This window comes from Furipterus horrens, unplaced genomic scaffold (assembly GCF_987537825.1).
Source record: "Furipterus horrens unplaced genomic scaffold, mFurHor1.1.pri manual_scaffold_6, whole genome shotgun sequence".
Taxonomy (NCBI): domain Eukaryota; kingdom Metazoa; phylum Chordata; class Mammalia; order Chiroptera; family Furipteridae; genus Furipterus; species Furipterus horrens.
In genome coordinates this window covers 106,053,031-106,081,021 of record NW_028327176.1, presented here as the reverse complement: position 1 = coordinate 106,081,021, position 27,991 = coordinate 106,053,031, and positions in this window count along the sequence as shown.

Here is a 27,991-nt window from a genome sequence, read left to right as displayed (position 1 = left end):
CTGATAATGTAATTCTGAAAAATTTTTCTCAGATACATGTTTCTCAGAAAAGTATCAAAGGATATGTTCCACCAAAACAAGAAAGGAAATTAAGAAACAGGAAGACAAGGGAACCAAAAAGCAGGTAATCCAACATAAGAGTGAAAAAAAAAAATTCTAGGTAAATGGGACAGAGAACTCCCAAGAAGTTGATACTGAAACAGGTCTTGAAAGTAACTAGGAGAAACACCAAAAGCAAGTTAAAAAGCACCAAGAGGAACTTTTTCCAAAAAGATAACCAGACAGAACTTAATGTAGCTAAATTTGGACAACTGACAGAGTTTGGCATTAAATTTGTGATAAGCATATAAAATAATGGAGAAAATAATTGTTAACTCCAAGGGACAAAAAGCATTTACAAGAGAGAAAAAGTAACCATGTAAAATAACACTTTTATGATCAAAATAACACTGAACATTGATCTAAGCAAAATTCTGCTATAGCTGTATTAGCAAGGTGGCAAGCAGGAAGAAAATATGTAAGTTAGTCAAAAGAAAAAGTATCAAGTATGGGAATCAGTCAGTACATTATGACTAAAATTGCAAGGTTTAGTAATAATAAGTTGCAGCAAAAAAGTGACAACATAAATCTATACAGAGGTATAGAAATAAATATCAAAAAACAGCTCAATTACTTGAAAGTTGTTGCTGAGAAGTAAAACTTCGGATGGTGGATAGAGGTGTCCAGTAGAATGATATTTTTTGTTGCAAGCCCTGTAGAAGTTGTCTGACATAAACTATTTGCAAGTATAACTTTAAATGATTTAAATATAAATTATTCATAGTTTTTAAAAATACATTACCAAATAAAAAATTACCAAATTAATTTCTCTTTTAATATGTGCACTCCTCCCACAAAGACTTTGAGGTAACAAATATTTATGTATATAAATTATGTATTTATACTTATATATTTTTACATATATATTTATATATATAAAACTTAAAGGTAAATATGAATATAGAAGAAAAGCAAGGGGAAAGTATACAAATAAAAGTTTCATGAAGAACTACCAAATTCATGGAAATTGTTTTTTCAATTTATTTCCTCAATTGAAAGAAATGAAAACAAACAACTACCATGATTCTGTATGGTGTTTCAGTTTAATTTTGCTTTGTTTTATGGGAAGGAGATGTCTGTACCTCTTTTAGATATCAGAAAGGTATTCTCATACTTTGAAAAGCTAAGAACCACTGAGCTAGAAAATTGTTTCTGACTCACAATTTTGAGCTGATCTACTTTTCAAAAAAGAAGCTATATTGTTAATGTTCATATATCAGCTCTGCTTCTCCCTAAGGACAAGCACACAAAATAGAGGCAGTTATTTTTCCTGTAAGCCTTAGGATGTTTTTAAAATATATGTGTGCATAAGTGGAATGTCTGTGCTAATGTTACTGATTCCAGTTGAATTTCAGAACATGAGAATATCTGTGAATCTACTCCTCTGAGAAATAGCCATTTTCACACCTGGTATGCTTCCTATTTGTCTAAATTACAGATGCAAAGCATAGGAAATGGGCAAGGGTTTGTTTTTTATTGTTTTAAGTAGTATTCAAGTTACCATTAGGTATATTATTAATTCTTAATAAAATGTCCCATGTTTTATAATTTCTAACATATGCATTTATTAAACTAGAAGCTTAATAAACTCTGCAAGCAATCCAAATCATAAATTTAAATAAGAACATTCTTGAGTGTTTTTTGTTTGTTTGTTTTTGTTCTAAGTTGTTTTGTTTTTTAATTTTTATTTACTTATTTTAGAGAGAGAGGAAGGGGGAGAGAGAGAGAGAGAAATATTGATTTATTGTTCCACTTATTTATGATTCATTGGTTGATGCTTGAATGTGCCCTGACCCAGGACTGAACCCACACCTTGTTGTATCTGGACAAGACATTAAATCACCTGAGCTAAGACTATACTTTCAAGGACCATTTCTGTAGTTTGTTTTGTTTTATTTTCTAACACTTGTATTTTTCTTCACAAACAACTCTGATTTACCTAGAATAAAATTCACCAAAATATTAAGAAAGTTGTTTTCTTTGAGTGGAATGGCACTTTCTAAAAGGAAAGCAGATGGGAAAGGTATGTTAAGTCTGGACACTAGTGAATGGCCAAGTGGCTATGTCAAGTAGGTTTTTGAATTTTGGGATCTGAGACTCTGGAGAAAGGGAAGGGCTGGAGACAAACATTTGTAGTGTTGGGATTGGTAATCATCGATTTACAGCGCTACTATTCTGCCTGATTGCGGCACTCTCCGACAGGGTTAGGTACAGATACAGTGTAAAGAGATAGTCGGATTCACTCAGTGTCAGGCTTTGCCAAATGAGTGATTTAAAGAAGGGCAGCCCTGGCTGGTGTGGCTCCAGTGAATTGAGTGCCGACCTGCAAACAAAAAGGTCACTGGTTGGATTCCCAGTCAGGGCACATGCCTGGGTTGAGGGCAATGTCCCCAGCTGGGAGCATTCAAGAAGAAACCAATCAATGTTTCTCTCACACATCGAAGTTTCTCTCCCTTTCTATCTCCTTCCCTTCCCCTCTGTCTAAAAAATAAATGAAACCTTAAAAATAAATAAATAAATAAGGGCAGACAAGAAGTACAGTATTTGCAAAAGAATGATTATCATACTACATTATGGAATCTAGCCTAGAAAGGAACAAAGTCAAAACATCAGGGGACTGACTGATACTCAACATCACCTAACAATAAACATATTTTTTAAATAAATATTTCTCCATTTTTAATAGCTTTTCCATAGCTTTCTAAAAGTATAATTATTAGGTCAAATGGTATAAATTTTTTAAGTTACTGATGCATGTTGCCAAGTTGCTTTCCAAAATGTTTATGCCTTTTTAAATTGATCCAAAAAAAAAAAATCACTGCCTGTCTCAGAAAAAATATAGCCAGTTTTGTTATAATATACAAAGAAGGTTTGATTGGTATTAAAACTTCTGTCCTCTCTAAAACCGACCAAGTACTCCCATCCCTCCTTGCATTCCTCTCTTGATTGCTTTAATTTTCATTCAATATAAATTAACCTTTCCACAGTGAGTGATTATGTTTCAATTCAAAATTCATAAAATAACTGTAAATCATTCAGAAGAAAATTTAAACATAATTTTTTTCAGAAAGTTCTAACACCAACAAAAACATTTAATTTCATTCCACCAGCAAAAATGGTCTCCCTGTCCCTTTCTAACCTTTGGTCACTAACAATTTAATAAAAAAGTAACAAATGGTTATTCTGTCTTTTTTTCTCTCTCTTGTCATTAAGTTAGCATTTTTCTAAGAGACCTAAAAACTCTTTCAAAGGTCCTATGTCTAGAGCTTATTTCTCTGGACAACTATGATAGAAATGAAGCAACCATTAAGTCAACTATGCATGGATTTCTGAAAAGTTTTTATAGAACTCATTAATATAGTGATGTTTTCTATGTTTATATATTGCTCCTCTAAATGATTGGTGCTTCTAAAACTAGAAAAACTTGAGAGATTCTTTTTTCCTGCAGATTCGATAATGATCTATGAAACTTGAGGATGAGAGAGAACTTGGACACCATGTGCATCTGAATCTTTTAAAGATTTAGAAACTGAAGTCCAGAGCAGTTAAGCCACCTGTCTTCAGATTAAGAACATTTCATTTTTGAAGACTGAGAATAATTAGTACTTTCTAAATAGGTGGGTTCAGAGAAATCAGTTGTAATGGATAAATTGTGTATTTAAACTCACACACACACATCTTTCTTGATTATTTTGAATCTTTGTCATGTTTTATTCTTGCCTTCTCTTCTGACATTCTCAAGTTGCTAGCACTGTAACCCTCACAGGTGGTCCTCCTTTTCATAACTTCACCCCGTCTTAAAGGAAGATACATAGGCCAACCTATTCTTCAGTACTTTCAAGTTTAAAGGCTTAACTGTTATTTTAATGTAGAGTACAGAAGAAAAAAGAAAAGATAAATTGCTTAGAAACAGAACTAATTATTCCATTAAGCCATTAAAGAAGACAGTGATTTAGAAGGATTTTGCTGAAACTTGTCTAGTAAAAATTTAAAACCTTGAGTTACCAAAATGAGAGGCAATATACTAAAACAATCAGTAAACAGTTTTAAAAGTTAGGCAATGCTGACAATAGTGAATAATTACAGCAAAAAAAAATGATTTTTGGGATACATAGAAAAAAATTCTATATAATTTCTTTAGTAATTCCTATAGTAATTTCTTTAAATTACTATAAAGAAAGCACCTTTATATGCAAAAGTGATATCCTATGAGAAACAATACTATGTCAACTGACTGTATAAAATATAATAAGATTACCTTCTGATGAAATTCTCTATGGTAAACTCCAGTATTAGAGCATTGGACAGTTTAAATTGAATTTTAAAAAGTAAATAAATAAATTAGAATGCAAAAGAGGAACACACTATACATGAATACCATTTTATCAAGGAATTATTTGTAACTCCTCTGCATACAAATATTTTCATCATTATTTCACTGACATTCATGGAACTTATTCAATTAATTTGAGTAACGAAATTAGATTTTTTCCTCTCCACTCCCTTCCTGAAACTGAGAAAAGAAAAGTGCATCAGCAGGTCCATCAGCAGGAAAGCACTTCTCAACGATTCCATGGCAACATGCTATCGAACACAGAGGGGGCCAGTCCTGCCAGTCCTGAGGGCACAGAGAAAACCAATGCAACCCGCCACTTGGTGGGGAAATAGCTCCAGGTGATTGCTAGGCATTCTTAGCATCATAGCAAGCTCTTTTGGAAAAGAACTAGAAATACATTTCTTTAGTTAAGTATTTAATTTTATAGCTGCAAAGAGAAGGGTCTAAAACTAAAAATTTTTAAACCTAGTATATTGTATTTTAAAGGAAATATACTCTTACTTTCTCATGTGGGAGTTCTAGCTCCTCAGCTTCTTGCTCTAGACTGATTCTTCCTTCCATTTTTTTATTAGCTAAGCTGAGCTTGTCCAAAAACCACCATGAAAGTTTTCCTCTCCCTGTAATGAGCCCCAGTGGTAACCTGGCAAGTTCAGAGGCCTCTTACCCACACCCTGGGAGGAAAGGCAGCCCTGGTCTGACATGTGGTGCTGACAGCCCTCAGTGAGGCTGCCGCACACCAGTTCAGAACACACTTAGCAAGGGGGTGTCCAGTAAATAGAAGGGCAGCTGTCCGATAACAAAATATTTCATTCTGTCATTTTCCAGCAGCCATCTTTCAGAAATTTTCCTTAAATCATTTGATCATATTTCTAAACCACCTGACATTACAGTGTGCCATAGAAAAACTAAAAATGTCTCCCCGGACCTTAAAAGGAATAATGGCATTTCATCACTCAACATGGAATCGTTGCGCAAGCTCTCACCGTGTGCCAAGTTCTGCCAAGAACTGGTGACATGGCAGTGACAAGGCAAACTGGGAAACCTGTGTGGGCCAGAGTCCTCAACAATCCCAAATCAGGGCATTCTTAACAGCAGCACTTCTCTTTTTTCCATGAAACATTGAGGCTGGGGCTCCAATGGTAAACACTCGGCACCCCCTGATTCATTACATGAAATTAACACAGCTGAAGACTGGCCTGGACCAACAAGACTCTGGCAGTCTTTAGCAAAGCCAGAACATCCCCACACACTGGCCCAGAGACACCATTTCTGTTAAGAGATTGAAGCAAGAGGCCCTTAGCGGTTCCCACTTCTTAGCAGTTCCCACAGTTAGTTCCGGAGCGCTTACGCCACCAATGGTGCGCAAAGCTTCTGGTCTCCGCCAGGCAGCTCCCTCCACTCACCCACATTCCTTGCAGCGTCAGGTCGAATTCTAGTCTGTAAGACATACCCCCAGCCCAAAGGGTCTTAAACTAAAGACTCGAGACCACTGTGAATATATTTTTGAGAGATCACAACTTTTTAAGAAATTTAAAGTTGAGTCTTCTTCTCAAAGATGATTAAAATTTTTTATCATAAGCAATTTCTGTAGAATCTACATGGCAACCTACTAATCCAAAATTCCCCAGCCGTCCCACCCCTGCCATTATCTTCATGATCATAAGATGCCCAAGGAAGACCAAACTACAACACAAATAAAGGTTTTTTTGCAGTTCAATGAGGGAAAAAGTGGTAGAATAAGAGAGCTGTCCTATGACAGGCTTGCCTAAGCCTCTAAAATCAAAGGAACCCACAACAGTTGTCAGAAATTCCTTAGATCATGTATTTTTCATACCACTTTGAAAAAGTTTAAAAACAATCAGTTTATTAAATATTCAATGAAATAATTTTTCAGTTTTCCAGAATTGTATTTTGTAGTGCACTATTAAATTGACTCATCTGTATAACACATGCGTGGTTAAGGCATTCATCATTTTTTTTAAAAGAAAATAATGTTAGGAGTCATGATGATGACTCAGATAATGGTCCATCATGCTCTAAATTAAAAGAATCATGTTGACACACACATATATCTCGCCCCAGCTAAACCAACTACCTGCCAATTAATGTTAACTGATCAACACCATCTATCACTTTAATGTTGTTCATGAGCTTTTAGAGAGAGAGGCAGCCTAGCAGAATTGTTAAGTGCACGTTTTCTAAAGCCAAACTGCCTGGGTTCAAAGTAAAATTCCAACATGAAATAGCTGAGTAGCCTGTGTGCCTCGGTTTCTCATCTGTAAATCAGGTGAGATCAGAGCAAGTTCTGTGATGATTAAATGACCTAAGTAGACATAAAGCACTTAGACTGTATCTCCCACATAGGAAAAGCTTTACAAGTGTGATTATTATTCATTTCATACAATATTATTTATTGAACTTATGAATTTGATTTGGTTTTGTAGTCATATAACCCTTATAAACATAATGAGTATATAATCAGTTTTATTTTTTTATGTATTAATTACATTTAAATAAAAAATTGTTTAATCAACCTGGGCAAATGGAAAATTTTTCAAAGAGTTGCAGGCACTACTCATGTCAAAAAAATTTTTTTCCTAGATACTGCTTAGCCTATGTATCTCACATGTTATATGACAAGGATAGTACATTCTAGCTTCTGGGAAATCAATGTGATTTCCTTATCAAAGACAACACTGATGGAAGATAACTGGGGATGGCCTTGATAGGTACGGATCCTTCAGGCAGTTTCATCACTGGATACCTCTCAAACTCAACCAATTATGAGCCAACCTACAATCCTGCTGAAATTCTAAAGGATGATTCACAGAAGGCTGATTCACACACTTCTAACGGAGATGAGCAGTCAGGCCTCTACTTCCCAGCTTCCTGGGAGGAAACCAGCCGTGGCCAACACCCTGGGTTTGTGTCTCTGGGTCATTCAAAACTGCAGGCCTTCTGAGCCCTGCATCTTTTGGTTCCTTCAGTGATTGGCCTAGCTGAGTTCCAGCCAGGTGACTAGAACCCTGTGAAAAAGCATGGCTCCTCCTATCGCAAAATTGCTGGATTGAGAGGATGGGAGGAAGGTAGTTTCCAGGAAAGAAGAGGGAGGTGTAAGGGGCAAGGAAACTGGTGACTCCCAAACCAATAGAAAATAATTAGCAGCAAAGGGCAAATGTAATTAGAAGGTCTCTGAGCCAGAGTTAACAGTATTAGCATATTTACAAATCAGAAAAAGGGCATTCTGCAGCTCAGTGCAAATGCTTCTGAGGACAAAGAATATCTGAGATCAAAGAGGGGGAGATATTCATCACCAAACTCTGGGAAATGGGAAAATGTAGCTAGACGGCCCAGCAAACAAGATAGGGAAATTTCAAAGAAGAGCTGGAGACAGACCTATAACCAGATCACCCTGAGTTAATTAGCACCCTCAGTTAATTTAGTTAATAGTGTTAGATTCTAACTCCGGAGTAGTATCCAGCACGGAAAAACAGAGAAGGAGGGGGAGAGGGGAAGGGGGGCGCTTTATTCGCGTTAGGGTAAAAACAGCTGGCTCCGTCTTTTCCGCGCGCACCTTGATTTTTAGCTTTTAGGCTGCACGCAGAGCTGCAGATCTGTGAATAAACAACCGCCTCGGTTACTGCTAAAGTCCTCTGTCCTGGTGTTTTATTGTGAGCATTTCTCACAGAGGGAAGGAGAAGGCCTGCCCTCTGTGTGGGACCTCATACATACACACTGAAATCCCACTGAAGCAATGGTAATCAAATACTGAAACAATGCCAAGGACTTGATCTGGTTTGTTTACTGCTAAATTCCTTATGAGTAGAACAATACTTGGAATATTGCAGGTGCTCGGTGAATATTTACTAAGTGATGAATCAACACTGTTTCCTTTGACCATCTTAGAAAGCTTCAAACTCCGGGCTCCTAAAATTTGTGACCCTTCTCTCTTTTTTGTTTGATTTCCTTGAAAAATAATCACAAGTTAGATGTTAAAGCCTTTTTAATTGTTGGTGAAATTTGGGCTACCGCTGCTACCTAATTTCTGGTTACATTTTCTCTCATCATTCTGGCTTCCTAAAATCCAGAAGAGAACTGCCCTCACCTAGCTTCAGTTCCTTCATCTGTAATATGAAAAGAATGCCTTCTACCTTTTCCAACTAGAATATTGCTGTGAGGATTAAAATGAGTGGCATTCAAAACCGTTTAGGGCAAAGCTTAACACACACAAACATCGAATGAATAGCTGCACTTTTATTAAGGTATTCTAGGCTCATAACTCCAATTCTATTTCTTGTAACTCAGGGAGCTCCCATTGCCTGTCTGTGTTGTTAGTTTTCTGTGTTTTGTGGGCTAGCCGGGGGTACAGAATACAATATTCAATATGTTTGCTGACAAAAAGAGAAGTAAAACACTCAAAGAGAATTTACAATGATGTGGGTATCCACCCTTGGCTACTTTTCTCCCCCTGTTGGCTACATTTAATTATGAAAACGTTGAAACATATTAAAAAGTTGAGCCTTGGCTGGAGTCACTCAGTGAATTGAGCACTGGCCTGCATACCAAAAGGTTGCTGGTTCAATTCTCAGTCAGGGCACATGCCTGGGTTGCAGGCTGAGAGGCAACCCATTGATACTTTTCTTGCACATCAATGTTCCCCTATTTTCTTTGCTTCTCCCTTCCATTATCTCTAAAGATAAATAATATCTTGTAAAAAAAGAAAGTTGAAACAATTTAACAGTGGACACCAAATACCCACCACCTAGTTTCTCCAATTGTTAACATTTTTCTTTGTTTGATTTTTAAAATATATTTCAAAGGAGACTATAAACATTGGTATACTTCACTTTAAATGCTTCCATATATATACCATCCACTAGAATGCAATATTTGTTTACTTTTTATTTGTTTTTGTTTTGATAAGATTCACAGTGAAATGCACAAATCCCAAGCTTACATTTGATTGGTTTTAACAAACACACACCCATGTAAAACACCAGCTACTTTTTAAAAACTATTTTCACTTACATTATACAATAAGTGAACAAGTTGCTAATCACATAATTTGTAACTCAGCTTCCTAAGAGGACAAGAATTCCTAAAAACAGGGATTAGACTGCTCTGTGTCAAATTACAGGTTGGCCAATATGATTATATTTCTTGCAGTTTCAAAGAATGGAATACTTATATGTTAATGTCAAATTCTGATAGTCTGGAGTCTTAACCATCATCAATCACGAACATACTTCTTCAGTCAGGGAAAAATTCTTTGAGAAAAATAAAAAGTTAATGAAAAAAGTCATAGAAAATAAAGAAAAGATCATATAATTCAAAAACATTATTTACCCAAATGATCAAAAATTTGTTTCCCTAAAATTTTGCAGCTCAGCTACTGACCTATCTCGAATTCATTCACTGACAAATTTAGTGAGGATTCTATTCACATTAGTCCATTTCAGATACATTTACTGGAACCTCAAAAATAGGTCACAGAGTTATTGCAGGTATTGAGTAGTTAATGTTTATAAAGCGCGTAGGACATTGTGTAATACATAGCAGATGTTATGTGCATGTTTTATAATAAAATGCCCTGAACAGGATCTCTGGAGTCTTTCAGAGTTAAATAATTAAATAAGTGATTAGTTGTTCTTTCAATTTTAGCTACTTGGGTAAAAGGCCTGGTGGGAGGGAGGAGAGTCACCACTCTTGCTGAGAGTCATATAACTTGCCAAATAAAGGGTAGGGTCAGGCAAAGGGAGGAGGAAGAGAGGAGAGAATAAAGAAAGTTTTTTGTATTTTTTTTTTTTTAATATGAGGTATACACCCATTCTCAGCAATATGACTGCCAAGACAGGAGGTGAAACCTTACCTGGTATAGCATGTAGAAAAATCTGATTAATTTGGTTCTGTAGAATGTCAGGCCCAAGTCAGGCAGGCAGCCTGGGAGGTTAGATAGGAGAATCATGACACCCAACACTGAGACTCTCAAAGGGTGACAACCACTGTGAATAAAACCGAGCCTCCCCAGACTCTCCTCCACAGAAAGAGCAGGCAGCAATCTTCCCCTTGGCTGTTTCTGCCTTGCCTCTGGGTACACTTGGTAGGAACGGAGGTAAGCTTTTCCAAAAATTATTAACTATCAGCTCACAATCACATGGGTTTGGATATGGAATTCACACTACTTGTGTGATACCTCTAAACCCCCAATATAAACATTTTTCTTTAAGAGGTCAGATCCCTGGTCCAAGCACTTCAAACTTAGAATCTCAATGATTTCCTACAGATAAATTTGTAAAGACTCAGACCTTACAGTAAAAAATTAGTGAACACAGAGGCAATAAGCCACCTTTAGCATAAACATGATTAATCACAGAAGCAGATTCATAAGCACTTCAACGATTAGAAATAGCATAGACAATTTAAAATAAACATATTTAAGATTTAAAAGAAATAAAAGATCATTAAAAATATAATGAAGAAACAAGTGATCATCAAAGCTGAGCAGGCCATTGTGAAAAAGAACTAAAAAGAAATGAAACCCGATATGTAGGTTAAATATCACATTAGATATGGTTGATGAGAGAATCAATGAGGTAGAATTTAGATCTGAAGACATTATCCAGAAGACATCATAGAGAAATGAAGTGTTTAAAAAAATGGGGGGGGGGGGGGACACACACAGGAGATTTCCAGCCAAGATGGAGGCCTAGACTGACATGCTCTGTCCCCCTCCACAACTAAGAAAGAATACAACTACCGCAAAACCAGAAATAACCAGAAGTTCCATAAAATAAATGGAAGTCCAACATATGAAGTTATAAAAAAGTGGTGCTCATCCAAATGGGTAGGATGGGCGAAACTGGGGCAGAGAGGTTAAGTTGTGCTATCGGCGACAGCAGCAATGACAGCGGCAGGACAGCAGTAAGCACAGACACCCATATTTAAGGGAAGATGAGAAGTACCTTGGGGGCACCCCTGGCTGCAGACCAGACCCATCAGATTGCGATTCCAAAGCCAGGGAATGTAGATCTCCATTGCCTTGGACTGTGAGGCCCAGAGGAGGTGGGGACAGAGGAGGAGGCTCCCGGTCTCTCAGTGGAGAGTGAATGGCAGGAATCCATCTTGGACCCACACCCCTGCAGAAAACACCACAGTGTGGTGAGAAGGGTTGCCTGGTTGTAACGAGTGCATAGGAGGTGTAACAGCCCTGCCCAGGAAGCAAAGGTAAACACAAAACTGTCAGGATGGCACAGATCATGATAGAGATCCTGGTGACATAGCTGACCCGACAGCAAATATCTAATCTGACAGACCAGCAGATAGATAATCTTTCTGAGGCTCAGTTCAGAGCTTTGGTTATAAAAATGCTTACAGACCTAACAGCAGATCTTAAACAAGACAGAGAAGGAATGAAAGCTAGTACTGCTGAAATGAACAAAAACACATACAAAACTAGTGATGAGGGAAAGAAAACCAGGGATCAAATCAACAAATCAGAACATAGGGAAGGAACAAACTGTCAACCAGTGCAGAAAGAGGAAATGAGAAGTGAGGAAAATGAGAAGAGGCTCAGAAACTTATCGGACAGCTATAAGCAGGCCAACATCCAAATCATAGAGTTGCCAGAAGGTGAAGAAGAACTAGAGGTGGAAAAATTATGTGAAAAAATAATGAAGCAGAACTTCCCTAACTTGGGGAAGGAGGTAGACTTACAGGTCCAGGAAGCACAGAGAGTTCCAAAACAACTGGACCCAGGGAGAGCCACACCAAGACACATTGTAATCAAAATGCGAAAAATTAACATTTACATGGTGGGATAGAATTTTTGGAACAGACTCTCAATTTATTGCATATAATGAAAGGATGAAGAAGATTGAGAAAAAGACTGAATAAATATTTATGTAACACTTCCTGAAGATACACATTTTCATGAATTAAAACTAGTAGCTAACATTGCTTCTAGGGAGCAGAAATAAGCATATGTCTTGTCTACTGAGTGATAAAAATTAACAACCTTTATCTTCCTAGTGAGAACTTTTTCTACTTCTCATTCAAGTTCTGTATGCGTAGAACCTTAGGAAAAGGTTTTAAGTAATAGAAGATCTATGTCTTTTTCCCACCAATAACACCATAGGCCTAAAATTGAAATTGGTCTTCAAATCCTTTAAATACACAGTGACCATTTCAAAACCTTTAATAGTGGATGTTGGGCTTATACTGAACTGTAAACATTTTTTAGTGTTTGCCTAAAAATAAAAACATCGTGGGTTGACTGACATTAATTGATACAGTGTGGATGAGGCTGCAGAATGAGGACTGGCCAGCACCATGAATTTCCTCTCTGGCCTGGAACTGACTGGTTTTGGATGATTTTTCTTCCTTTGAGAAGTCCTTTTGGTTCCAGTGTACTGCTGGCATCTAGGTATTTCTGAATTGATGTAATTGGAATATTTTAGTTTAAAAATTTTCATGTTTCTTGAATTCTTTTTAAAATGAAGCTTTATTTCTGTTATTTACCCTTTAATTTTTGAAAATCAGGTTTTTATTACACTTAGAGCTATATCTGGAAACTTTGTGAACTGATTTGTATTTGCACTTGAAGCTATTACAATAAATGTGTGGGGGGGGGGGGTTGTCTGATTACGTGGTTTCCAGTTTTGAACATCAGCTGTCACCTTTTATTTTACTCTTATAAGGAAAAGTACAGAAATCATTAAATTATTAAGTTTTTTAATAAAATGAATGATTTTATTAAAAAATTAAGGATAAAGAGAGAATCTTAAAAGCAGCAAGAGAGAAGAGAATTGCATACAAAGGGGTCCCAGTAAGACTATTAGATGATTTCTCAAAAGAAACTCTGCAGGCAAGAAGGGACTGGCAAGAAATATTCAAAGTAATGAGAAGCAAAAACCTACAACCACAATTACTCTATCCAGTAAAGCTGTCGTTCAGAATAGAAGGGCAGAGAAAATGCTTCCAGGACAAAATAAAACTGAAGGCATTCATCACATCCAAACCACTGTTATATGAGATGTTAAAGGGACTTGTTTAGAAGAAGGAGGATCAAAACTATGAACATTAAAATGAAAACTGTATCACAACAACCAACAACAGAAGCTAGGGAACCAAAACAAAGGCAAACTAAGTAGGCAAGGAGAGTGGGAAAAGAATTATAGGTATGAGGAACATTTTGGGGGGAGGTCAGGAGAGAGGGGGAAGACGGGAAAGGGAGGGAAGTGGTACAGGAATTAAGAAGCATAGTAGGAGGAAGTGGAGTAGACAGGAAGATGTTGAGAAGAACTCTATGCACAACCAATGGGCATGGACTAAGTGGGGGGGAGACAACTGGAAAGAGAGGGGTCACTGGGTGGAGGGGAATAAAAGGAAAAGAAATTGGGACAACTGTAACAGCATAATCAATAAAGCATATTAAAAAAAGAAAAAAATGGGGGGAAAGCGAGAAGGTACCATATACAATCCAGAAGAAGGTCATCGAGAGAATGGGAAGGAAAAATATTCAAGGGATTATTGCTGACAACTTTCTAATACTGATGAAAGATTTCAATACTCAGAAAACCCAAGCAGAATCAATACAAAGAAATCACATTTAGATATGATCGTTATGAAACTACCAAACACCAGAAGAGGGAAAAGATCTTTAAAACTGTTAAAGAGAAAAGACAAATTATCCACAAAGAATTTCCAGTTTGACTAATAGTTAATTTCTCACAGAATAATTAAACCAGAAATCTGTGATATAATACTGTATCTTCAAAGAGCTGAAAAGAAACCCAGAAACATAGATGTGGTGGTCACTGCTGGTGCACAGAACACCAGTAACAGACATTAAAATTTTGAAAAACTCCCTTCTTTTTTGATAAAGAGCTGCTACACTGAACTCCACATCCTACTCAGGTACCCCTCCACTGGGCCTGCCACCACTGCCTCTTTCCTGGGATAGCCCCTGGTCTAGTTACTAAATGTCACTGTGTGGCACAGCAGTGAGCCTCTATCAAGGACCACTATACCTCTGGCTTCCCTCTGTTGCCAGCGTTTCCAGGAAACCAACTCATCAGCCCCCTCACCCACCAGCCAGCCCTCCTTGGCTCCCGCTTGTCATTCCCTCTCCTCTCATTTCCCTCTGGCTGGAGCAAGCCACTACCCTTCAGGGAAGATGACACCCCTGCAGCCATGCTGGAACACAAGCGATTGGCCAGTGCCTAGCTGCTTGCCCCACCACTAACAAGCCCACCACTAACAAGCTGTCCTTCAGAGTGACCCATCTGTGGCCACCAGGGCAGCTGCAGCCCACGTGTATTTCACCTCTGAGCAAGCTGGGGAGGGCAACTGGACAGTCAGGTAACAGGAGGCTGCCAGTCAGACAGCTCTGGCTCTACTAACAGCAGGCACAACCCAGGCAGGAGTCTTGAATGATTGACTATCCAGCCTATAAATTAAACCAATAACTACAAACTTCCCACAAGGAACACACAACACCAGATGGCTGAGAAATGAGCTCTCCTGAGAGTTTGAGGAACAGATAATTCTAGGCTTATCTTAGTTCTTTCAAAGAAAGGTCAACAGGGAACACTCCCACTCTTTTGTTTTGTTTTGTTTTTGTATTTTTGTTTTTAAGCTTTTATTTATTTATTTTTAGGGAGAAGGTAAGGGAGGGAGAAAGAGAGGGAGAAAAAACATTGATGGGTTGGTTGCCTCTTCCACGCCCCCAACTGGGGACCTGGCCCACAACACAGGCATGTGTCCTGACCAGAAATCAAACCAGTGACCTTTTGCTTCGTAGGCCAGTGCTCATCCTCTGAACTACACCAGCCAGGGCCCAACTTGTTTTATGAGGCCTCTATAAACTTGATACCAAAACCAGACATAAATATTATGGCAAAGTTAAATACCAGTTCACTTAGGAGCATAGCTGCAAAAATCCTAAACAAAACATTAGCAAACCAAATCAAGAAATGTATAAAAACAGTAACACATCATCACCAAGTTGGAATTAAAGGGTGTAAAACTGGTTAAACATTAGAAGAATCTAGTAATATAATTCACTATAATAACATTCAAAGACAGAAACCATATAATCTTTATAATCGATGCAGAATAACCTTTAATAAAATTCAATAACTAGTTATGACTTAAAAAATAAAACTTCTTAAAGAACTGGGGATAAAAAGGAACCTGCTTAATCTTATAAAATTTATCTATTAAAAACCAGCAGTGAATATCTTACTTAATAACAAAACATTAAATGAATTCCCTTTAAAATTGGGAACTGGAAAAGATGTCCGATATTACTCTTTTCTATTTATTATATTAGTGGTACTTGCCAGTGCAAGGCAAAGAAAAGAAATTCAAGTTGTAAGGACTGAAAATAATGAGATTTCCCATTATCTTCAGATAATATAATTATCTATGTAGAAGCCAAAAAGAAGTTGTACATGAAACGCTAGAATTAATACTAGAGTTTAGCAAGTCTGCAGGATGTAAGATCAATACACAGCATGATTAAATTTTACAAGCCAGCCATGAAGAAAAGACTCCACTTCTAATGATGGCAGATGAGGTTAAGTTGCACTAACCCTCCTACTTAAGACAACTGAAAATCTATAAAAAATATCAAATGTTTTCTAGGTTGAAAGACAATAAAATAGTAAAGGGTTCTAGGGAAATATATAGGAAAAGATGGAAGCCAGAGAGGTCACCACACATAGGAATTCAGAAAGGTTAAAAATTTAAAAATGAGGGAAACTAGTGCAGGGTATTAATATCACACAAAGTAAACTTTAAGGCAAAAAAAAAAAAAACTTTAAGAGATAAAGGACATTTCATAATAATAAAATATTTATTTCACCAGGAAGAGTGAAGGTTAAATATAACATGGCCTTACACTGCATCATAAATCAAGTATCCACAGAAGTATACCTGCTGTTCGAGTCCATTTATATAAGGTTCTAAACCAGATTATTTGAAAATTCTTTCAGAAGTGGTAAAACTATGAAAGGAAGGAAGGACAGGAAGGAGGAACGAAGAATGGGAGGGAGGAAGGGAGGGGGATGTTGGACAGGGAGAGGCACTCAGCAAGCTTAAGACAATGTTATAGTTCTTGACCTGAGTAGTATTACATGGCTTAACTTTATAATAAGTTGTTAAGATGTGTAATTTTTATATGTGTATCATTTAATAAGAAAGAGGTTTAAAAATAGCATTTGTAATTACTACAAAAATAAGATTTTAAAAGAGAAATTATAAATCTTTATAGAAAGATATTTAAAAGATCTAAAGAAGTAGAAAAACATGGATAGGAAGACTCGATTTTAGAAAGATACCAATTCCACTCAAATTAGCATATAGAGTCACTGTAATTTAATCAAAACCCAAATATACTTTTGTGCAACTTAACAACTTGATTTTGTAATTAAAATAAAACAAAGAAGAGAAGAAGAATATATAAGCTAAGGTTCAAACAGAGAAGCAGAATCTACCTAGCTATCTACTGAGAAATATTTATTATAAGGAATTAGAGGCTGGCTAAGCAACTTCAAATCCATAGAGGAGACTGTCATAAGCACAGCGGAACTCCACAGGCACTGGTCAAAGCTGTCATCCACAGTAGAATTTCTTCTCTATCCTGAAGAAAACTCAGTCCTACATTTAAGGCTTTCCAATGGATTCAGTCCTGCCCACCCTGATAATCCAAGACCTTCCTTATAACCAACTGTTTAGGGTCTTTAATCACACCGGCAACTTCACAGCAACACCTAGATTAGTATTTGATTGCATAACAGGGACTGTAGCCTAGCTAAATTGACAGAGCAAAAAGGCCATCACAAATAAACAAGACTTAACTGCAGAAATAGGCAGACTTGACCTCCCAGCTATGGAGGCTTGTGATAGCACTGCATTAATTATAACTATGTGGTAGTGAGTAGCACAGGTAGTAATGGAAAAGAATAGACAGCTAATAAAACATATACAGTGAAACCTGAAAAATAATTATTTATCTGGCATTGCAGGTCAGTAAGGCAAAGATGAGTTACTCACCAAATGGTGCTGGAGGAGCCTGTTATCCACAAAGAAAATAATAAATTACAGCATAGGAAACATAGTAAATAACATTGTAATAACTATGTATGATGCCAGGTGGGTACTAGACTTATTGGGAGGAGCATTTCATAAATTACATAATTGTCTAACCACTATGCTATACACCTGAAACTAATAGAAAACAATATTAAATGTCAACTATAGTTGAAAAATAAAACTTAAAATGTAAAATAATAAAAATAGATCCCTGTTCATACGCTGTACACACACATACACAGACAGTGAGGGAAGAGAAAGGGTTAACACAATACAGCCTTTTCGCTTTTAACCTAAGAAATTGGCCTTGTGTTACCTTTTGTCTTCTGTTTACCTTGAAACCTATAAAGGCAGAATTTCAGCTATGTTGCAAGGCAGCAGTGTTTATGATAAAGATCAGCCCTGATTGATAAACTGTATTTGTCCTGGAAAGCTGTGAATAAACCGTAAATATATTGTGCGAACTTCCCTGATGCTAGTGACTTATAACTAGGCATTTCCCTTTCCAGGATCTGACGCTATGTCCATAGTTCTTCTGACACAATAAGAAAAATGAACCCTATGAAGGAGGCAGAAGATGAGAACAGTAATTTCACAGAAGAGGAAAAGAAGTACTTATAATTCATAAAAAGATGCTCAACCTTATTAGTCAGGAATTGCATTAGCCAGAAAAATGCAAATGAAATATTAGCTATTATTTCACACAACACTAAACTAGGTCTGCCTTGGCTGGTGTGGCTCTGTTGGTTGGAGCGTCATCTCATAAGCCCAAAGCTCTTGGTTTGGGTTTGATACCCAATCAGGGCACATACCCAGGTTGTGGGCTCAGTTTCGGGTCTGGGTGCATATAGGAGGCAACCAATTGATGTTTCTCTCTCACATCAGTGTTTCTCCTTCTCCCTTTCCCTCTCTCTAACGTCAATGAGCATGTCCTCAGGTGAGGATAAAAATATAAAAATGTAAAACATAAAGTCTGATGGTACCAATGGTAATCAAGACCATCCAATGGTGGGAACTCCTACATGCTGCCAGTGTGAATATAAATTGGAACAACTACTTTGGAAAATATTTTGGTGTCACATAGTAAACTTTATATATATATATATAACCATTTAGTAATTCTATTCTACAAGTTGTAGTCAAGAGCAATTATTATAGTTTCACTGAAGAATCCATGTTCAAGAATAATCACAGTAGCAGTACTCATAATAGAAAAAAGTCAATATCTCGATACCAATCAAGAATAGAGCTAATATATAAACATTGATATATTCAGACCACAAAACATTGCACAGTGGTGGAAAGGAAGGCCAGCCACACACATCAACGAGGAGGAATCTCAAATATATAATCGTGTGAAAGAACAATACAAAAGAATACAGACCATGGTTCCATTTATACAAGGCTCAAAAGCAGGCAAAACTGAAAGTACTGGTTAGTGAAGTTTGCGCGCGTGGGGAAATGTAAAGTAGAAGCAAGGGGTCACCACACGTTCTGCAGAGGATCCCCTGGAGGGCGGAGGGGAAAGGACGTGATCAGTTAGGGCACACGAGGGGAATTCAGAAACACCAAAAACGTCACCCTGTTCCATTTCTGAAGCTGGACTTTATGTGCGACTGGCTCATTTTATTTTTATTATTCTTTTAAAGGGACGCATATGTAAACTCTGTGTGTGTTATATATTTACTGATATAAAAATAATTCTCGAGGTAGAGGAGTTGCTTTCTAAAGGACGGCTGTTGGCCAGTCCCCGAAGCTCATCCTGGAGAGAGAGGAGGCCTCCGTGCCCTTGGAGGCCGGCGGGTGCTGCCGCGCTGCCGGGCAGGTGAGGAACTTCTGCTCCAAGCCGGCCCTTCCGCCCCGCCGCCACGGAGCCTCCCCTCTGAAACCAAGACTTCTGTCTCCTTCCCTAAATCCATCGCAACAGCAGTATTCATTCCACACACAGCTTGTTGTGCAAGGACGCCATTCTGCAAATGATTTGTGGCAAAACAAAGGGGATGCCACGGCCGCCGGCACCGCCGTCCCTCCCACACCTGAGACGCCTGCAACCCTCGGCCAGAGGCCTGTTTTCTTCCACTGGCTCCTTGCAGCAGCCCAGCTACAGCCAACTCTGAAGATACTTGATCCCTTGCGGCATTTTGGCTTTAAAAAGGATTTCAAACGGGGATACTTCCCTGGGGAGAGCCCGGAATTTACAGCCCGCCTCCCCAGGATGGCCTCTGTGCGACCACGGAGTCTCACGCGGAAGAGCGTCCCCGTGACTGTTTGCCTTCCTTCCCCCAGGCGCGCAGAGCCAGCGTGGAGAGGAGCGCAGACTTCCACTGCCAGAGACAGGTCAGGTGCGAAAGACACTTTTATGAAATACTACGAAGGCGTGTGAGAATGTAGTTAACAAGAAAATAGTCTCGGTTCTTCATGTCCCTGTGATTCTCACTTTTAGCAAATACACCCCCAATTCCCCAGTTCCAAAGCGCATTTTTGCCTCTCAATATTCCTCCCTTTAAATTGGCAAAAATTAAATATTCCACAGCCTTTCGTAGTTAAAATAATAAATATTATTATTATTTATATATTATAATAATAAATACTTCACAGGCTTTACCAGTTAAGAATATAGGCAGGGAATTTTTCACTGATTTACTAAACAAGCCTGACATAGGGAGACAGAGCATAGAAGAGCTTTTGTCCCCTCTTCTTCCAGACCCTGAAAGTTTAGCTGTCCTTAGGATTCTCTGGTCACCCACAGCTAATGCAAATATCTTCAATCCCGACAAGTGAAGCTCCAGCTCCCTTCCTCCCCCACCCTAACGGGGCATTGCCCCATCCCACCCCTCCCCTGCGGGACCCCCAGCCAGACACAGGGAAGCAGCCATTGCCTCGCCCCACGCAGCTGCCTCCTCCTCCCCTGCCAGCCTGCTCACCTGTGTGGGGCCACGCCCTCTGCGGTGCTAAAGAAAGACCTGTGAGAGAAAGGAAGAACAAGGGGGAAGGGAAGTGCGGCCTCCTTTGGCACTCTGCTTCCTGCGACCTGGCGACTGGTTAAACCTGGTGCTTTTGAGGGTGTTTTAGCAATGCCCCTCATCAACGCAGACCTTCCCCTCCAGTTCCCTGGACCCAGGCATATGCATCTCCATCCTGGTTGCTGATCTCTGTTGAGCTGTATTAGCCCCTCCAGGTGGCTCCCTAGGACAAGGCTTGATATGACTCCAGGTTGCATCTCTCACTGGCACCTGGATATCATCCAGGAGAGAACTCGTGACAAACTCTGGGACATCTGGTCCATCCCAGCCCGGTAGCACCTCTCCTTCACTCACCCACCCAGCTGGACCATTGCCTTTCTCTAGGAGGGGGCTGTCCATCTTCAGTCCCCGCTGACCCTAGAACTCTAAGGGGCACGCATCTCGTTCTCCAGGGTGGCACTGTTGAAGCTGCTCTTGCAGGACTTGAAGAAAGGGCCAGACAACCCTCACCCATCCTTCTTGGTGGGTGCTGGTGGGAGAAGGGGCCAATTCACAGCACACTTGCAATTCTTTCCACGTATCCCCCACCCTGCCCCATTCTCTGATCTCCCAACATTTCGTATCCTTGGTGCTGAACAAATGAGGTTTACAAATCATCCATCCAGCTCTGAACCACTAACTTTTCACAAGTTCTACAAAAGAGGTTGCTCTCTTTCTCAACTCCTTTTGCGTTGATTGTCTTAGGATCTTGGGCAAAAGTTTCACTTAACATCCCTTCCCTGGGTAAAGAGTGAACTAGACATGTGTGCAGGGTAGCTGGGTAAGTAATGCAAGAAAGGAAAGGACCAAGCCACAGAATAGAAGCCAGAGGTGATCTGGGCAGCAGTGTTTCAAGGACAGCACTGCAGGTGTCAGTGCAAAACCATTAAGATGCAGGAAGGGATTTGAACTGCAGATACAGGTAGAAGGAGTCTGTTGATTCAGAAGGATAGCATTTCACAACAGGTGGGATGTGAGATGAATAAATAAAATATAAATCAACCTTGTGCCTGATCCTAGAAGAATAAAAACCACCCGCATGCAGGTCCCCCAGCTCACAACTAGTTCATTTCATATTGGGGGGAATCTAGCAGGGCTAGCTAGAAAAGGAGCCCCAGCCCCAGCCGTGACAGATGATTGGTGCACTAGGACTCTGTTGACAAGGCCATTCCAGCCAAAGGGCGCTGCACCAACGGAAAACTCTTGGAAAGTCAACCATGCCTGGGCAGGGACAGTTACAGCAGGGTCTCCTATGCTAAGAGACTGTATTTCATCCTTTGCAATGAGTGAGCACAGAGCATTTTAAGGGGGCAAAAACCCAATGAGACATTTGTTTTTAAAAGATCCATCTCGGTGGCAGGTTTTGAACCTGGAAGCAGGAGTGCCAAGGGAGGACCACTGCATGTCTAGGGCACAGGAGAACCAGGTGAGTGGACCAGTAGGAAAACTGCTTGAAGAGTTCATCCATAATGAAAGCGGTGTGAATTAGTATGCAGGCTAAGATGCTATAATAAGGAAACTGAAAACATTGTGGCTTAATTTAGATGTTTCAGTGTGTCACATAGTGCAGCAAACATGTGGATGGTCTAGGGCAGGGGTCAGCTGACTGCTGCCTATTTTCTAAATAAAATTTTTATCAAAACCAGCCACATCCATTCACTGACTTACTGTCCATACCTGCTTTCACTCTGCAACAGCCAAGTCAAATAATTGCAAGAGAGACCATATAGCCATAAAAGCCTAAATTACTTACTATCTGACCCTTTACTATCTAACCAACCTCTGCTCTAGGGAAAATAGATGTCACTGAGCTTCAGGTCACCCAGGAACCCAGAATGGGGGCAAGGGAGTGAGCTCAGTTATCTTCAACATGGACCTCCGACACTGGGTCTAGGAAAGTTATGACAATTGTCACCATTTCCCAGTAGGGAAACAGCCTGCTCTCCAGCAGCAGAGGATGCTGGGAAATGCACTCTCTAGACACTTGGCCATGGGCCAACTGAAATTAATCACTACTGCATTGCATCTATTCTTCAGCACATATATACAATATTCCTATTTTCATGTCTCTGAGATCAGCACTCATCTTACAATCACTGTCAGCTGGATTGAAGTTACATTTTTTTCAGTTGATTTGCATCCTTTTCTTCCAGTAATCTAGGGATATTCTCAACAGGATACTACCTGCAATTACATTCTCTGCTTGAGGTTGTTTTAAAACTCAGTTAGTATGAATTCAGACCACAAATCAATGTGAGTAATAGCTGCTGCTGGTTCAAGTTCTCAAGGGAAGTGGCCCTCTGTTCTGTCTCCACCTGCAGGTGACATGTTCCCTGCCACCCCAGGTGTCAGTGAGGTGTACCTCTCCCTTCCTCTTCACCGAGGTGCAGTCCTTTGGTGTCTCACCATAGTTTGGGGGCTACCTCTTAGACTCCCCATTAATGAGACCTTTTCTTTCTTAGTGGTAAGATAAAATATGGTGCATCTTATAAAGATGATGTCTTAGACTGTACAAAATATGGTAAAAGAATAAAAAAGGAGCCCTGATTGGTGTTCAATTCATTGAGCGTCATCCCGCAAAGCAAAAGGTCACCGGTTCGATTCCTGATCAGGGCACATGCCTGAGTTACAAGTTTGGACCTCAGTCAGGGCACATACAAGAGACAACTAATCAATGTTTCTCTTTGCATCAAAATTTATCTCCCTCTCTTTCTCCTTCCCTTCCCCCTCTCTAAAAATAAATTTAAAAAAATATTTTTAAAAGACAATAAAAAAAGAATGCATACTAGCAAACAGGTTAGCACTCTACTTCAGGTGTTAAGACATCCACTAGAATTTATTATTTATTTTTTAGAGAGAGCAAGAAAGGAAAGAGAGAGAGAAACATCAATTTGTTGTTCTACTTATTTATGTGTTCATTGGTTGATTTTTGTATGTGCCCTGGCCAGGAATTGAACCCACAACCTTGGTATATTGGGAAGACACTCTAACCTACTGAGTAAACTACCAGGTCAGGGCTCACCCACTAGAATTTTAAAAGATGTAGAAAACAAAATGTAACCCCAACTCTTCTCAGTGAGAGGAGGATTAAGCAAAGTTGGGACAAGTGTTTTGAGAGCTGCTGTGTAGCGAGATCCCTGAGGTGCATACTTAAACTACTAAACTGCCTTCTCAGGATACATGGGGTGGAGTGTTCTGAATGTATTGCTGGACATGTATTGTGCTAAGTGGTCTGGGAGGGGAGGGCAGCATGGAATCGCTCCAGAGTGCATGCCCGGAGCTCTTCTCCCCCGATCCCACCTTCTTCCATACAGCCCCATCCTCTAAAAAATGGGAACAGAAAAGTAAAACATCAGTGAGAAGGTTCTCCAAACATTCTGACTGCAATGGGAGCCACATATGTCAGCATGGTCTTGAGTGAGGGGTGACAAGGGCACAAACCAGGATGCAGCAATGAGAATGGATAGACAGAGCAGGCAATTCTGGATGGGATAACTTGGAGTGCGGCAGTGCTATTAACAGAACAGAAAACATCCCCACACACACAAAAGAAATAGATTTTCAGAGTGAGGTGTGGAGAAACATTTGCCTATTGGGGGTATTATATTTGAGGTATCTGCTCATTCAACAGAAAAAGGAGGAAAAGGGCCAGAAAATAAACACCCTAACTATGGCCAGCAAAACACTTTTTTTTTTTTTTACATTTTAAAGACCATTCAAAAGCAATTGGGAACGGAAGGAGGAAAGGTGAGGTCCTTGATATTTGGATACAAATAGCATGTCCCAGTGAGCAACCTGACAATAATTGACTGGACACGTGCCTCTGATGTCCAGGTAAGCAAAGTACGGACAGGGGGATCAATCTGGACAGCTGCCTGTTTTGTAAATAAAATTTCACTCGGACCTACACCTGTCATTCCCAGGCCTTATGGCACTGTCATGTTCATGGTGCAGATGCAAAGCCTGGAAGGAGTCAGGACAGTCTTCTGGTCTCATGTTGTCACTTAGGCAATGACACCCTCTCTGATTCTCCCATAAAACCCTCTTGTTCTCCCTTGCAGCTTTTTGCTGTTGTTGTTATTCTCGACATTATTTTTTTTTCTAGTAACAAAACTAGCATGCTCCACAAGGGCAGGAATCCTGTCTGTCTTGTCCACTGTTATTTCCAGTGTCTAACAGAGCCTGGCACATAAAAGGAACTCAGTACATATCAGTGGGCTGATTGACAGACTTCAGCTGGATGGTGAGGAGCTAAGCCTGATTTGAACCTGGGTCATCAGACCACTCTCCGCTGACCAGACCACCTCACGAGCACACAGCTCTTATTATTTAGCACTATTTCTCTTCTTGTTTCCAGATGTCACTTAGGATGTGCCCCCAAGTTCCTCTGCCCTTTCCTTCACTTCTCTCCCTTCTCATTCCACCCTTCTTCCTCCATTCTGTAGCCCTTTCTTGATCTACTGCATCTTCTCCTCTTATGAATGGCCTAACACCAATTACAAATGGAGGGATTTAGCACCATCATAAACACTGAAACATCAACACAAAATAAAACAAAAATGCCAGCACCTTTAAAATAAAGGTTGTCGCTTTGAGAGATGCATTCCCGAAGTTTCATATGCTTCAGAACTCCCATGATTCCAGTTTCAATTTTCCATAGAAATACATTTCAATTTTGGAGATGTTCCCAGAATGTGTAAACATACAAGCATTGTACATGCAGGGCCTCATTAGGGTGGGATTGATATTATGGCCATGTCGCCAACATTTTCCCACTATCCTTTTCTAGTCATACATGTTTTGTAATTGAAGAGGGAACCTATTTTACTGTTGCCTTGCGTTTTCTAAGCCTAAGAGCTAATACTTTGCAGATAGTTTTCTCCTTAGTGACAATGGCAGTTGTTGGCACCCTGTACAATCTCTCCTCACATTTCTGTTCCACATTTTGCTCTAGAGGCATGTTTTCCAGCACCTGCACCAGCATATAGTAAATAGTTGCATAACATTGTTTACCGGATTGGAAAAAAAAGAAAAAGAAGTTGAGCTTTTCTTACAGGAAAATTCTTTGCAGAAGTACCAATGCTCATAAACAGTGTGGCTCGCATGATTGTAATGAGGAGAGCAGCTATTTCTGTTTACAAGATAACTTCTGCTATGAAATGAAAATAGCACAAATCTAATCTATCATTCGCTCTGCTAGCAAGCTTTTTTGGATACGGCTAGGGATGGTCAGAATTGTTTAATTTTTCTGCACACAAAATGAGAGAAATTTACATGGCATTGTCTGAAATGTACATGAAATGCAACCATATATATTGGATGAAAATCAAAGGGCCATGTCATTGAAAACAGCAGGGTAAAAAATGATCATTTCTTTATTTTCTAGCATATCTCTAGCTGAATCCTGAAAGCACACTCTGATTTTATAATTTTTAGGTTGATGATATAGAAACAGAGACTATGGGAAATCAAGAAAATAGTAGGTTGAGCAACTATCTATCATTTTGTAGAATTACTTTTTAAATATTCTCTAATAAAAAGTAAAATAATCTCACTTAGCTAAAATCACTAATAAAATGTATCATCGGTAATTTAGTCCTGACTTAAGAGGTAAAAGATAGCAAAGGCCTTCACCAGGTGAAAAATAAACTATGTAACAACCAGAAAAAGAAGGAAAAAATATAAACTATGTACTTCAGGCTCAAAATACAGTTTAGGGCTTGTGGAGTTAGAAACAGTGTAATTTAATAAATCAGTGATTCCTAATCTGTCATGAGATACAATGAATGCTAATAAAAAGTATGTTTTAACAAACTTTCAGTTGTAAGATGAGTAAGTCCTAGGGATGAGAAAAAAGAAAAATCTGAGTTCTAGAAGAAAAATTATTTAAAACTGAACAACTACTCTGAAAACAACCAGTGTCTAAGATCACTGGGGCAGACACAGGCCTGTTGTGGGTGCTGCACACAGCACAGAAGCACCTTTCAGAACTAAGGTGCTCAAGGTCCACTGTCCAGTACAAGTCGGCAGCTAACTGCTCACAGAGTTCCGGTCCTTCCCTCACCCCAGCCAGGAGAAATGACCTCCACTGCAGGGAGCTGCCTTGCCCAAGTATATGCCTCTTTTCTGGGGGCAGCCGAAAGCTGAATCAAAATGTCCTTCTTGAGCTAAAGCTACAGTAGATAGTAAGGAATCAGTTTGCGGTACAAATGTATCAAGTCAACACATCGTACACCTTAGACTCACATAATGTTATATGTCAATTATATCTCAATAAAGCTAGGAAAAAAATCTCCATCAGCTATAGCAACCCAAAGTCTGGGGACCTGGTCAGAGTAGTTTCCACCTGTACTGGAGTGAGAGAGTCCATGGCACTGGGTGGAGAGGAGTGTGGGAATTTGGAAAGGGAGAGAACAGGAATAGACCTACTTTCAAGAAGCTTGGCAGAGAAAGGGGGTAATACGTAGCTACGGAGGGGAATTAAGGTCAAGGTTTATTGCTTATTTAAGGCAGGTTTTAAACAAGTTTATAGAAGCATCTGAGACACAGGGCAAAGTGGAACATCGATTGAGTCATTGATGGAGCAAGCTCAGGGAAAGAAAGGCTCAGCACAGTGGCTGGGAGCAAGCTGTGACCACGAAGCGAGGTCTGGAGACAGGAGAGTCCAGCGTGGACACTGCACAGGTGCAGGTGGGGGAATGAAGACTGGCCGTTCACATGTGAAAGCCTGAGTTTCCTCCATAAAATCAGGCTGACGTTCAGACCGTATCCAAACATACTGCCTTTACAACTTTTGAAACACTATAGCTTTAACTACAAGATGCTAATGATTTCAACTATGGCGACTACAAGTCACGTGATGATATTGCTCAGCCAGGCGTAGAATGGTAATGGGGCCCCAAAGCGGTGTCGAGGGCGTGCTCCAGCCCCTGAGCAATCTGAGAAGCGGTGGTCCTGAGCATGTGGCTGGCAGAGCAAGTGGCGGGACAGGTTATACTGTTGGTGACGGGAACCAACGTGCAGGATCTGCGAGTTCAACCCTTGTGGGAAACCAGGGTGTCCATCCAGATGGATGTCTGGCTGTGATAAGCAGGCTGTACATCCAGCGCCCTCTGGTGGCAAAAAGTACCATGTGGGCCCTACTGACTAGAAGCAGAAACCCCTATCAACATTTTCTGTAAAGGACTAAAGATAGTATTTCTGGCTTTGAGGGCAGTCATTCTCTGTACGGAAATAAAAAAGCATGGCTGTGTGCCGACAAAATGGTAATTACAAAAGCAGGCAGTGAGCCATAGTTTAAGGACCCCTGCACTTGAGTACTTCATTAGGAATATTATCAAAAAATTTTATAATGTTCCCATATAAAATTATGGCTCAAAAAAGGCAACATTTATATAGTAATCATTACATTAAACAAGTATTAAACACAAAAAAACTTATTTGGAAATTATATGATAAA